The following is an 11,290-nucleotide window of genomic DNA, read 5'->3' as shown; positions in this document are numbered from 1 at the left end:
TTTATAAGCTTTTTTTTTTCACGAAATTTTTTCAATTATATATTATAATTATGGGAATATTACTTGTCTATTATTAATCTATGTGATTTTTTGTTGTCTTTACAGTTATTGCGAATGCTTTGCTTCTGGAAAATTGTGTGGCCAAGACTGTACCTGCCAGGATTGTTTTAACAAATTGGAGTATGAAATGACAATTCTCAGGGAGAAAAAGAACAACATCCTATGCAAAAATCCCTCAGCATTTGTGAGTATTCATTTTCATATATATTACCAACAGATTATTACACATTACTCCATCAATTCTTTTTGAGGACTCGTCATAATTTCATCAATGTGCTCTTTATAGGACAAAAGGGTCGATCATGGAAAATTAAGAATAGGTTGTAACTGCATAAAGTCAGAATGTTCAAATGGGTACTGCCCATGCCATAAGGTGATTTTGCATATTCAGCTTTTGATCAAATTTTTGTTACATCAAATTTGTTGAATCTTTCACTTAAAAAAATGTTATTGAAAAATCCAATACCAAATTCAAAATTACTTTCTATTAATATTTTTTTTCTTTTCAAATGAAGGCCAAAGCTGGTTGTTCTGATTTATGCCGATGCAAAAACTGTAAGAATAGCTGTGGCAGCAAAACTGGAGGTAAGAATCTTTTGCGCAAACATCTATATCTTGATCGACCAGTTTATATTAGAGTAGATAGTATTCCTTGTTTGATAATTTGAAATAGATTATATGACAAGTGTTAGAGAATTAACTAATAAACCTTGTTTTGGTTTCTCCTCAAAATTCTGCTTCGTGCATAGTTCATTATATTGCATGTCAGTATGATAAGTAATGGATGTGTTTTGGGCGTATAGGAAAAACTGCATCATCAGATTTTAACTTAACTGCTGCTCAAAGGGACCTTGCCCTGCTCAACACTCCGAGGAATATTATTTCTTCTGTCAATGATAGGCAATTGGTAAGTCTTTCATGCTTGCTTGTGTCCTTTAATTTGGAGGCCATTATTATATCAACTTTAAGTTGGTCTAAACTTTTAAGTTTACAATTATAAGCTCAAATAATTCAGATTTTTCTTATAACTTGCATCAAGTTTAATCCGTAGCGCACCAGTTTTCAACTAACATTGTTGTGATTTTTACTTGATAATATTAGAGAATTTGTTGGATTAATACATTCCCTTTAGGTTCAAAAGCTTGACTATGTTTGGTGTGCATGAATGTTAGGGTGGTGGATTATTGGACACGCTCGCTCATAACAACTTCACGCCATTTGGATCTGCGAATCATCAGCGGGTACTGTATGGAGCACCTGTTCCGCCGAATCCATTTCAAGTTCAACACTTACTTGCACCATCAAACAACATTATCCGTCCAGCACCGCCGGCAGCCGTGGCTCAACAGCAAGAGAATCCATTTGCTCTGTCAAACAACATTATCCGTCCACCGCCGGCCGCCATGGCTCAACAGCAAGCAAATCCATTTGCTCCAGCAAGCAACGTTATCGGCCCATTGCCGGCCACCAGGGTTCAGCAGCAAGGGAATTCATTTGCTCCAGCAAGCAACATTATCCCTCCATCGCCGGCCACCATGGTTCAACAGCAAGCTAATCCATTTGCTCCGTCAAGCAACATTATCCGTCCATCGCCGGCCGCCACGGTTCAACAGCAAGCAAATCCATTTGCCCCATCAAGCTACATCCGTCCACCGCGGAGGACCGTCCAAATGGCCGCCATAGCTCAACCTCAAGGGAATGCATTTGGCGCTCACACACTTGATCGGCCTCAGCAGTTGATGAACCCAGCCAATCAATATCTTTGCTGGTGCGGCTTATAGGGCGTTTCCTGTGAATCCACAAAATGACAATCCGTTAATTCTTGTTCTAATATGCAATGCTGCTTTCTTTTTCCTTTTAGGACTGTGTATATATTTACGTAACTGTGAAGTATTTAATCATTGAAGTTTAATTTGCTTGTTTTTGTGAAAAATGGATATGACTGGTTTCCGTGTAAAAATTTCAATCAAGTACATAGAATTTGTGAGTTTCTGCTTGTATCCATGAATATGAGCATTATTCATATTCATACACGTCTTACGTACGACAGCTCATGTGTTCAGAATTTTTAGGATATTATATTTAATTTAGAGTTAATACAATTTTTAGTCTCTCAAATTTTTCCTATCATTTTGGATATGATGCTTTAAGTTTCAAATTATATGTATTAGTCCCTCAAGTTTCCTTCTGTCCAAAACATTAGTCTCATAATTTAATAAAAACATAGATCATTTTGCCAAGTGATCAAAACTTATAATTTGAAACTTAAAGACTAAAAGCGAAATTCATGCAAACTTAAGAGACGAAAAATGAAATTTATAAGTTTAAAATATATAAACCATCATCAAACACATAAAAGATCATTATGTAAACTTTGCATGTAAATCCCAAAAATGTAATAAGTGTATTTTAGAAAAATGGTGTCATATTACTTATGATTAACTAACTTAATTAATTTTTTTTCTAATTTAATTTAATTAAATTAGTTAAGCAAGTCTCAGACAAAGACCAAAGGATTATTTCATTTGACTTATGTTCACTTTATACACGGCGTATCATATTCACTTTCCCAAGTATATCATATTCAATATAACAGTCCTCTCATCAATAAAACTCTCTTCTATCATTGAATTATCCTCCCTCTTTTTTCCAACCCAAGCCCTATATATCATCCCTCATTCTTGACCAAAATCGAACTTATTTATATATTTCACTTCTTCACGCATCCTTTTGTGTTTTTTTCGCCAAACCCTATCATCCATCATTTTGACCAAAACCCAACCCATCAACAATGAGTTCTGAAAATCCTGCCGGCAATATGCTAGAAGTAAGGACGTGCACATCTTTGTTTATATTCATTTTATAGTTCTTTTTGTAATGTAGTTACATGGCAATATTATAAATGAGATGTTAATATTTCTTTTTGAAGTCAACTACTAGTTGTCTCTGTAGCTTTCTGAATTCCAGCATTGACAAGTTTGTGTACCCACGCGTCTAATATAAATATAAATATATATATTTTGAATATTTCAGGAACCAATCGGACGTTACATTGAAACTTTCTTTATGACGAGAGATGAATTGCCACCTTCACCAAGTTTTGATTTTGAATCTCTGGGACTCAGATTATCCAAGTGACTGTTCGGCAAGTTCTGCATCATGAGATTCAAGTCAACGTTGCAAGCCTCCGCCGGTCAACGTAATTAACTCTTGCGGACTTTAAAAAGGTTGATAAAACTATATTTTTTATAAAATTAATATCTAATCTAATTTAATTATATACTACCTCCGGTCCTAATTATAAAAGCTAGTTGACTAATTTGAAGAGATTAAGAAAATAAGTTAAGTTAGTTATTTATAATAGATATATGGTCTTTCCTAAAATATCCTTGCTAATCAAGTGTATTGGCTGAAATTACTCTTAATAGAAGGATTACATTAAAAAATATATATAAATATGAGAGATAAAATAGATTGGGGTCTTATATTTAAAATTAAAATAAAAATCAAACGAGGTCTTTTATTAAGGACCGGAGATAGTATTATTGATGTTTTCTATTTTAATACCATAATCTTTTAATTATATATTTAAGGCTTTGAAAAAGAACGGATATGTTATTGTTTAAACATTTTTATTTTTGAACCATTTGATTTACTGAAATTGGATAGGAGTTATTTGGCATATTAAATATAAATGTTATAATCTAACAATCACATAAGATGATTATTCTATTTTTAAAATACTAACATTTAATTATAAATTCACATTAAAAAATAATACGCATGACCTTGTGTGATTAGAAAATTTGGCATAGTGAATATAAATATTTTAATCTAACTATTTTCCTTTCCAAAATGACTGAATTGGGAGAATATATTTACATAATATTATGCTAGGAAGTTTTGATAAGACAACAGTCAAAACATAAAGAAGTAAATTTAAAATTAGTGAGGCAAAGAAATTATTGGATTTATATATATTTAGGTTTTTTAAAAAATGTACAAATTATGTGATTGTTTAATCATTTTTCTTTTAAAAATCAATAAGTATTTGAAATTTGATGGGAATTATCGATCACTTGGATCAAACTGGACCTCCCATTTATCTTTATTTGGAACCACAGCTGATAGATATTGGACCTGTGTTAATTAATATCTTGTTCAAGAAAATGGTCAACGAATGTTGCCATCCATCCTTTTATATATACATATATATTTATTTATATAATCTATCCAACAATTGACCCACACACTGCGGCTCCTCGTTGACAAATTCGCCAAGGGATTAAGTCTATCATTATAGCACAGTTTCATGGTATTTTATTTGAAAAATCATAATAAATACAAAATTTCTGCATATCATGACTATAAGATACGGGGACGTATCTCATTTTAACTAGAAGCTAATGATCAAAAGAAAAATTAGTATGGAAATGATAATCCAGCTACAAATAAAATAAAATGATAATTGATACAAACAAACACACACAGACACACAGGTACTCCAATGAATGCAAACCATGATTAATGAAATATTTATTTTATTTGTACGCGTTGGAAAAATATTTTATTGAATATAGAAAATAATAATTGTTTTAAATAAACTCTGATCTTGATCAGGGCTGTTATTCTTTTTTTCAAAAAATAAATAATTATCTATAGTGGGAAAAAATGCAAAATATTCTAATTCATTCGTATAATTCATGTTGAAACTAAGGAACGAATTCTACCTTTCATTTTAATTTACAGTGTTATGAAACAAAATCACTTACGCATCTTTTAATGTAATGATGCATCAGATATTCTCTCAAGTTGAAACTTGTGTATCTTAAAAAATAGTCATCCAATAATAATAATTTACAATATTTTTATCATGTTAATAATATGATTTATTATTGATTTTATTTTGTCTATTACATTTTATGCATATTAGAGAAAAATTAACAAGTATTTAAAATAAAATTCCATAATTAATGTCAATTGATTTTGAGACGTGATTCAATTTTAAAAAGATGGGTTATTATTATTATTATTATTATTATTATTATTATTATTAATGAAAAGAATGCACAATATTCCAATACTATGTTAAACAATTGAAATTTATAAGTTGAAAATTATATAAACTAACATCAGACACATAAAAGATCATTATGTGAACTTTGCGTGTAAATCCCAAAAATATATTAAGTGTATTCTAGAAAAATGATGTCATATTACTTATGATTAACTAACTTAATTAATTTTTTTAATTAAATTAAATTAGTCAAGTAAGTCTTAGATAAAGACCAAAGGATTATTTCATTTGACTTGTGGTCCCCTTAATACACGGCGTATCATGTTCACTTTTCCAAGTGTATCAGATTTGATATAACGGTCCTCTCTCATCAATAAAACTCTCTTCTATCATTAAATTATATCCTCTCTCTCTTTTTCCCAACCCAAACCCTATATATCCTCCCTCATTTTGACCAAAATCAAACTTATTTATATATTTCTCTTCATCACACATCCTTTTGTGTTTTTTTGACCAAACCCTATCCTCCATCGTTTTGACCAAAACCCAACTGATACGAACCAGAGAGCAATATCACATACGCACACGATCCATAATGAGTTCTGAAAATCTCGCCAGCAATATTTTAGAAGAAGTAAGTACATATACATCTTCGTTTATATTCATTTTGTAATTCTTTTTGTAATATAGTTACATGGCAATATTATAAATGAAATATTAATATATCTTTTTGAAGTCAACGGCTAGTTGTCTCAGTAATAATGCCACCCGCCATGTTTGGATGAAATTCTGAATTCCAGTTTGATGTTGATGTGTTTGTGTACACACGCGTTTAATATATATTTTTTGAATATTTCAGGAACCAATTGGACGTTTCATTGAAACTTTCTTTATGACGAGAGATGAATTGCCACGTTCACCAAGTTTTGATTTTGAATCTCTGGGACTCAAAGATTATCCAAGTGACTGTTCGGCAAGTTCTGCATCATCAGATTCAAGTCAACGTCGCAAGCCTCCGCCGATCAACGTATTTAAGTCCTGCGATCTTTAAAAAGATCGATAAAACTATATTTTTTATAAAATTAATCTCTAATCTAATTTAATTATACATTATTGATGTTTTCGAGTTTAATACAATAATCTGATTGTTTCAATTTTTCAACGCATTAAAAAGTTATATAAAGATTATATAAGTTCTCTATTTTTTATAACAACATAATATAAATTCTGAATAATGATACGGAGAAATAAAAGATTTTCAACCAAAAAAATTAAGTCATATATTTTTTTTTCTTTGTCAGCAAGTCATATATCTATCATATTTATTCTAAGAAAAATTTTACTAAAACGCGTGGCCGTGGGGTGGGCTGTATGTTTAAATTTTTTTTTTTATAAATTCTCGATGAAGTGCTAATATATATTGCAATTTATTTTCATTTTAGGAGGAGGTTGAAGATTCCACGAGAGAAGTTTTGCGTTCCATGGATGAAGGCGTCCCAGCAGCATCAACATCACCAATAATGGATGATCTGACTGATTTAATTGATTTTAGTGATTTTCAATCTGCGGATCTTCATCTGAGTGGCCTTAATGGCGATGAAGCTCAGCCCACAACAAACCCACATCTCATTCATGTCAACATCAACATGCCACTCTGGTAATTAAATTATTATTTATCTTGCCATCTTTGACATAGACTTATTTTCACACTATTTTGGTTAAAATTTTGTGTCAAAATAAATCAATGACTCCACCTGATGAGATCAACCGGGTTTGTTGTTGTGTTTGCATATATAATATTTTGTTTATTGTGATTTTTGCGCGAAATAATTGCATACACTTTTTTATTTTATTGAACCACAATAGCGTGTCTTGGATCCGTATAGCTGATTTCACCCAATGAGATCAGGCTTGTTATATATTATTTTCTTCATTATCTGGTCAACCACATGCTAACATATTTATAATAATTAATTCTAATTTCAGGAGGCAGTTGAAGATTCTACTGAAGAAGTTCTGTTTGGAATGGATAATGAAGGGGTCCCATCATTATTACCCCCTACTGACTTGCAATCTCTTGGAGTTTATGTGAGTGGCTCTACTGGCAGAGATGAGCCTTCAACAAACCCTACTCCATCAGATTCAATTCAACATCATCATCTCAACTTGATTCCATCGGTAATCACAATTTTTTTTTTGTAGTGCCACCATAATTAACTGTGTGTTCTTTCTTTTTGGACCGATAATTGACTGTGTTCGAAAGCATTAAGATAAAACCGTTTTCATATTATTTTAGTTAATCTTTCCGTCAAAATGAATCAATCTCAAAAATTATTTAATTTTCCATAATTTCTAGGTGAACCACATATCATTATATTTAAATATTTAAAAATTAATTTCACAAAAAGTTTTTTTAAAAAAATAAGTATAACATTTTCAGAAAATAAATTATTATTATTGTTATGATAAAAATAAAATTTTATCCTAATATCAATTATGAATAATGATATGCTTAGCTTGTTGAGTAGTAGCAATATACATACATATAGAGAGATCAAATGCTAATATATTTATAATTAATTTCAATATTTCAGGACCCAGTGTTATGAGTCCCATTGGAGAATCTCACAGGTATTGTGGGGTTTATAAGTTCAAGGGGCTCTCCCTCCTAATAGGCTAGTCTTTTGGGATTGGGCTCTCCCCTTGGGCTTATGCTCATCACATTGGTGCTTTCATTGAGAGTTGACCAACCGGAAAGGGCTACCTGCGGAGGGTTCTGACCGGTAAGAAGACCGAGTGAAGTGCCGTAGAGTGGAGCTTGTTCAACAGGTAATGGACGTCTTTTGTGCGTATGGGAACTGCATCAACTTTTGACTCGCGGGTGCTGCTCAAACAAAAGATTTTGATCCAACCGGGTGGGAGCTTGCCCTTGCCACCAATCCAAGTAACAATATTTCTTAAGTCAATGAGAGGTAATTGGTGTGTCTTTCATGTGTCCTGTGTAGGACATGGGTCTAAATTTTAAGTAGGATTGGTTTGCATATGAGATGAAATTCAGATTCTGCTTATAAATTGCAGTAAGTAAAAGGGAAAGAAAGTTTGTATGTCTCTACCATTTCGTGAAATTAATTTACATTATGACTCTCAATATCTCAAGTATACAATTTTATGACCATGTTATCCTTTTTTTTTTTGGTAAAATAAATTAGCGTGGATAATCAACTTCACATAATATCATCGTGTCATTATTTTAAAATTGTGTCAATGAAAATTACAATTTGAGAAATTATTCAATTTGTATGAGCATGTGGTCTTGTGGTGGTTGTAGGAAGGGGTCAAAATGATGTCGTTTCAATAGTATGAAATAATGTGTCGAAGTCAGAATGTATTATGCATTCGGACATGGTTATTATTGCGATTGTCAGTGTTGCTTCTCAAGAGAACAGACTTGAGGTCTGTATTCTCTCTTGCTGCAGGAGCATATTATTTTTGATAGGCTTGCATTTTCCTCGCATACATATATTAGGAGTGCACGTTTCTTATTTTTGGCAATCATTATACATTCCCTAGGTTCAGAAGTTTTACTACTTTTGGCTGTCCATGAATGTTAGGCTGGTGGATTGGACACGCTCACTCTTAACAGCTTATACGACGAAGTGGCATATAGATCTGCAAATCAGCAGGCAGTGTACGGAACACCTGCCCTGAATCCATTTGAAGTGCAAGATCCATTTGCCCCATCAAGCAACATCCCTCCACCTCCCGCGGTCCAAATGGCAGCCATGGCTCAACCACAAGCAAATCCATTTGGTCCTTACTCGCCTTATCAGCCTCGGCAGCAACATGTGTTGATGAATCCAGCCAATCCCTTTGGCGATGCGGGTTACAGGGCGTTTCCTGTGAATCCTGTTTCACACCCACAAAATAACAATCCATTTGGAAGCACAGGCTTGTTATAATAACGTAACACTGCTTTCTTTTTCTTTTCCCTGGAGGTGTAAAGCATTTAATCAGTGAAGTTGGTTTTGGTGAATTCAGCAGTGAGTAAAATGACGCATGGGTTTTACTTCTTTGTTGCTGGATTGATGATTTTTGGAATGGATATGCCTGGTTGGTTGCCTTGTAAAAATTTCAGTCAACATTGAGAATGTAATAATTGTTTGATGGTATATAGAATAGTGGGTTCTGCTTGTATCCTTGCATATCTCAGCTTTCAAGTTGCCGCATGATCATTCATATTTCATACGCGTTGTACATCAGCTCGTATGTTGAGTTTTTTTTCCAGGATATTTAATTTATTTAGGGTTATTTTTGGCCAAAGCAATTTATTTATAGAGTCATAAATAGATGAAGATAAAAACGCGTTTGATATTTTAGTTAGGCAAAGAAAGTATTGGATTTATGTGATGCATAATCTTTTAATTATATATTTAAGGCTTTGAAAATGAACGAATATGTTATTGTTTAAACATTTTTATTTTTGAACCATTTGAGTTACTGAAATTGGATAGGAGTTATTGGGATCAAACGTATAGTAATTTTATGCATCAGGTCTGTCTAAGGAGGAGGTTGAAAGGACTCAAAAAGTAAGGAAATCATTTCCATCACATCCCAGAGGAGAATTTTCTGATAGACAGTACTTACATTAGGTTTTTTATATCTATTATGAGAATTTTTCAATCACATAAGGTCATTATTCTATTTTTAAAATATTAATATTTAATTAAAAATTCACATTAAAAAATAATGTAGATGACTTTGTGTGATTAGAGAATTTGGCAAAGTGAATATAAATATTTTAATCTAACTATTTTCCTTTTCAAAATGACTGAATTGGAAGAATATATTTATATAATATTATGCTAGGAAGTGAAAGGAATGCAAAATATTCTAATCCATTCGTATAATTCATGTTGAAACCAAGGAACGAATTCTACATCTCATTTTAATTCAGTGTTATGAAACAAAATCACTTGCGCATCTTTTAATGTAATGACATATTACTCCTCCGGTCCTTGATATAGAACCTAATTGTTAAGTTAATTTTGATCCTAAATATAAGACATATTTCTCATATTTATCAATTTTTTCTAAATTAGTCCTATGTATACTCTCTCAACCATAATTAAGTAAAAGAGGGAGTGAGGATATTAAGGAAGATGATTATGGTGTTTTAGGAAGAGCATGTCATAATTAACTAACTTCCCTAATTTCCTTAATCTAATCAAATTAGTTAAATGTGTCTTGTATTAAGGACCGAAGGAGTTTGATGTTTTGAACATCAGATATTCTCTCAAGTTGAAACCTGTGTATCTTAAAAAATAGTCATCCAATAATAATAAATTACAATATTTTTATCATGTGAATAATATGATTTATTATTGATTTTATGTTTTCTATTACATTTTTTGCATATTAGAGAAAATTTACAAGTATTTAAAATAAAATTCCATAATTAATGTCAATTGATTTTGAGACGTGATTCAATTTTAAAAAGATGGATTATTATTATTATTATTATTAATGAGAAGAATGCGCAATATTCCGTTACTATGTTAAACAATTGAAATTTATGTAAACTTTGCGTATAAATCCCAAAAATATAATGAGTGTATTCTAGAAACATGATGTCATATTACTTATGATTAACTAACTTATTTAATTTTTTTAATTTAACTAAGTTAGTTAAGCAAGTCTTAGATAAAGACTAAAGGATTATTTCATTTGACTTATGGTCCACTTAATACACACGTTATACTAGATTCACTTTTCCAAGTGTATCAGATTCGATATAACGGTCCTCTCATCAATAAAACTCTCTTCTATCATTAAATTATATCCTCTCTCTTTTTTCCCACACAAACCCTATATATCGTCCCTCATTTTGACCAAAATCGAACTTATTTATATATTTCTCTTCATCACACATCCTTTCGTGTTTTTGTGACCAAACCCAATCATCCACCATTTTGACCAAAACCCAACTTATACGAAGCGGAGAGCAATATCACACAAGCTCAGGATCCATAATGAGTTCTGAAAATCTTGCCAGCAATATTTTAGAAGAAGTAAGTACATATACATCTTAGTTTATATTCATTTTGTAATTCTTTTTGTAATATAGTTACATGGCAATATTATAAATGAAATATTACTATATCTTTTTGAAGTCAACGGCTAGGTATCTCTGTGATATCTTTGTGCACACACACA

General features: G+C 31.6%; 1 long non-coding RNA gene across 2 annotated transcripts; it reads left to right on the top strand.

Annotated features, from left to right (window-relative positions):
* Positions 1–948: 948 nt before the first annotated feature.
* Positions 949–9,279, top strand: LOC114742409 (uncharacterized). 2 transcript variants are annotated; one of them, XR_003739874.1, is made up of 2 exons: positions 949–967; positions 8,689–9,279. It is a non-coding gene; the product is annotated as an uncharacterized LOC114742409 (long non-coding RNA). The 2 variants fall into 2 exon arrangements; XR_003739875.1 differs by lacking the exon at positions 949–967 and adding an exon at positions 8,054–8,102.
* Positions 9,280–11,290: the final 2,011 nt, after the last annotated feature.

This window comes from Neltuma alba, unplaced genomic scaffold, assembly GCF_004799145.2.
Source record: "Neltuma alba isolate B1F8T4 unplaced genomic scaffold, ASM479914v2 tig00003742_pilon, whole genome shotgun sequence".
In the NCBI taxonomy this organism is placed as follows: Eukaryota; Viridiplantae; Streptophyta; class Magnoliopsida; order Fabales; family Fabaceae; genus Neltuma; species Neltuma alba.
Note: the sequence above shows the minus strand (reverse complement) of the source record. Positions and strands in the feature narration are given on the sequence as shown.